Here is a 3,035-nt window from a genome sequence, read left to right as displayed (position 1 = left end):
GAGGAGAGTTTTAAGTTTACTCTTAAATGTGCTGACGGTGTCTGCCTCCCGAACCCAGACCAGAAGCTGATTCCACGGGAGAGGAGCCTGATAGCTGAAGGCTCTGGCTCATGGGGTGCCGTTTGTAAAGCGGCTCACTCTGAAAATAACAGCAACATTTTGTCACATTTAGCTTCAAACAATGTTTAAAAAACTGATATAAATTCACCTGTTTGCACATTTACAACAGTATTTCTCAATGTAGAGATATTTCAAATAGTTAAATCCAAATATTAATATTACACAGAAATGAAATTTTAAATTCAAAGCTAAATGTTGAATCTAAATGTTTCGCGTGAATCTAATTATTTAACTTATATGCAAATTCACAAATGTTGGTAACTGGAAGCACCAAAATTAAATCTTGAGGAGGTCAGTGTGTGTGTGTTATAGTGTCAAATAATGAATAAAAACCATCTCATCTGGGGAATTGGACTCTTGGACATGAATTATCGTGATAATAACTACCTAAAATAATAAACACGTTTAGAGAAACTGTATTTGCATTAAGTTCAGCAAGAGCCTATCCCCGACCAGGTACGGTACTGTCGGCCGTGGTCGCTCCGCGAAATGTCCAACAAACCGGCGTTGGGGGCAATACAACGACAGCGGGCAAATGTCCAAAAATGCTCATTTAAAAATGTGTCATGCATTATTCCTAAACTAATTATACTATAATAATGAATAAATTAAGTGGTAGATTATAAACATTTGAAATGTAGCACTTAAAAGTTTTTGTTTAAAAAAGTATTGTACTGGCGCCTGGATAGCTCAGTTGGCAGAGCATGTATAGAATAAAATAAATAAAATAGAATAAGTCTTTTAAGTCTCTTTATCCACCAGAATGGTATTTTTTTTCTTTGGCTCACCAGACCTACAAGACAGGTAAACATACAGACAACATCTCAGACATAGTAAGTAAAGTATAAAAAAAATGAAATAAAAACATCTAAATACGCTTAAATTCATTAAAACAGCAGCTCCGTTTGATTGTCACTAGATTTTGTTGAGGATACTGATGGCATTTGGAATTAAAGATTTTTTTTAAACACTTTTTGCCAGAGGCACTCTGACGCGCCTCCCATACTACAGGAGCTCAAACTGGCTGGAAAGAAGGTGTGTATCTGCAGTGATTTTCCTGGCTTTCTTCCTCATTCTGTCAGTGTATATTTGGGTCAGATGTTTTCCCACTATTTTGCTAGCCAGTGACACTATCCTGTTAAGCTTCTTCTTGAGTTTGTAGCTTAAATGGCCAAACCAAGCAGAAAGGTGAAAGGTTAAAACACTTTCAGTGTGTGTGGTGTATACTAGCTCAGTAATCTGAGCACTGACGCCCAGACAACTCAGTCTTCTGAAGAGACTGAGTCATTGTGAGCATTTCTTAAAAATAAAGTCTGTGTTATCTGAAAAACTCAGATGGTCAAGAACTGTACCTAGGTACTTAAAAGTTCCCTCAGTTTCAACAGCTAGGCCATTAAGTAAAACTGGTTTTGTTGTTGTGTCTTGTTTGCAAAGGAGTGACTCATTTGTCTTAGCCACATTAATCTCTAGCTCACTATCATTACACCATGCTTCAAGGACCTTTATGTGTTCTAGATAGGAGGCCTCGCCAAGGGGGTCAGTTTTTTTGTAAGAGGCCTACTATATCCATTTTGTCAGCGTATTTTATCAATTTAAAGGTGCTATTATTTATAGAAAACTCATTAGAGAGAAAGCAAAGGGGAAAGAACGCTGCCTTGCGGGCAGCCTGTACTAATGGAAAGCACTCCTGACAAAATGCTATTTACACACACACTATGAGGGTGACAGGAGAAAATGTCTCTGATCCAGAGAATCAGACCCTCATCTACGGTAATATTGGCCAGACTTTGCAGGAGAATGTGTAGCTACATAGAATGAAAAGCTGCATTAAAGACTACAAATAGGACTCTAGCATGCCCTTTACAGACTGCAAGCTGTTTTGAAATAGAGTCTAGAAGGACTCGCACAGCATCATCTGTCCCTCGGTCACTTCTATAAGCGAGGATACAGAATATAGAATATAGAGCTTAACTTGTCAACGCAGCGTGCCCGGGTTCGACTTTAACTGTTGCTCTTTGCGGCATGTCATTCCCCCTCTTTCCCCCCTTTTATGTCTTATGCTGTCCTGTCGAAAAAGGCCTCAAAATACCCCCAAAACAACAATTATATAAAAAAGCATTCTACCTCTTCATATAGACTTTTTTTCTACCAAATTTTGTTGCGCTGGTCAGGGGGTACTTGGCAATGTTAAAAAAAAACCGTTTGAGAAACACTGTAATACACTATAAAGGTTGCAAGGCAGAATGTAATACTACCTCATACACCATTTTAATTTAGACAGCTCAGCTGTGTGGCACTAGTTTGGGGAACATGACAATGTCTCCGTGCACAAATCCAGCGCCATGACAAAATGGTTTTCCCAGTTTAGTGTGGAAGAAATTGAATGGTCTGGACACGGCGCTGATCTCAACTCCATTCAACACTTTCATAGCTCAAGCTAGATGACGCTTTTTACAAATACGTGTGTATTTGTAAAAAGCGTCATCAACTCGTCATCAACTCAAAAGGAAACCTGACCATTACAATCCTGTTTCTTAGAAATGACATGTACTACTAATTTGTTTGGAAGATATCTTGATTTTGAGTTTTGACATGTCATAATTTAAATAGAGATATCTGCAATTTACACTTTGCTGCTCCTTACAACTCCAAGGTTAATTCTTCTAGAATATAATTAGAGATATCTTGAACTGAACTTTTGACTTGTCATACATGTAATTAATGTAAATTAAATCCTTTCTTTCTTTAAATCTTTTTAATGTTAAAAAGGCTTGCCATATAGAGCATGAGGTTTACAATCACATATTGTTAAGGTGGCCTTGGTATTGTTCTCTTGTGTTTCTCTGTCTTTCCCTTTCCTGCCACGTTTGATGTGTTTGTGTGTGTGTGTGTGTGTGTGTGTGTGTGTATGTGTG

The 3,035-nt window shown here is 37.9% G+C and overlaps 1 long non-coding RNA gene across 1 annotated transcript in view; it reads right to left on the bottom strand.

The window, feature by feature from the left end:
* Positions 1 to 1,142: 1,142 nt before the first annotated feature.
* Positions 1,143 to 3,035, bottom strand: part of LOC116689804 (uncharacterized) — a 9,489-nt gene continuing 7,596 nt past the window's right edge. Inside the window, exon 3 of the long non-coding RNA XR_004332100.1 lies at positions 1,143 to 1,255. This is a non-coding gene — a long non-coding RNA (uncharacterized LOC116689804). The remainder of the gene's footprint in view (positions 1,256 to 3,035) is intronic.

Source organism: Etheostoma spectabile, chromosome 5 (assembly GCF_008692095.1).
Source record: "Etheostoma spectabile isolate EspeVRDwgs_2016 chromosome 5, UIUC_Espe_1.0, whole genome shotgun sequence".
Classification (NCBI taxonomy): Eukaryota; Metazoa; Chordata; class Actinopteri; order Perciformes; family Percidae; genus Etheostoma; species Etheostoma spectabile.
Note: the sequence above shows the minus strand (reverse complement) of the source record. Positions and strands in the feature narration are given on the sequence as shown.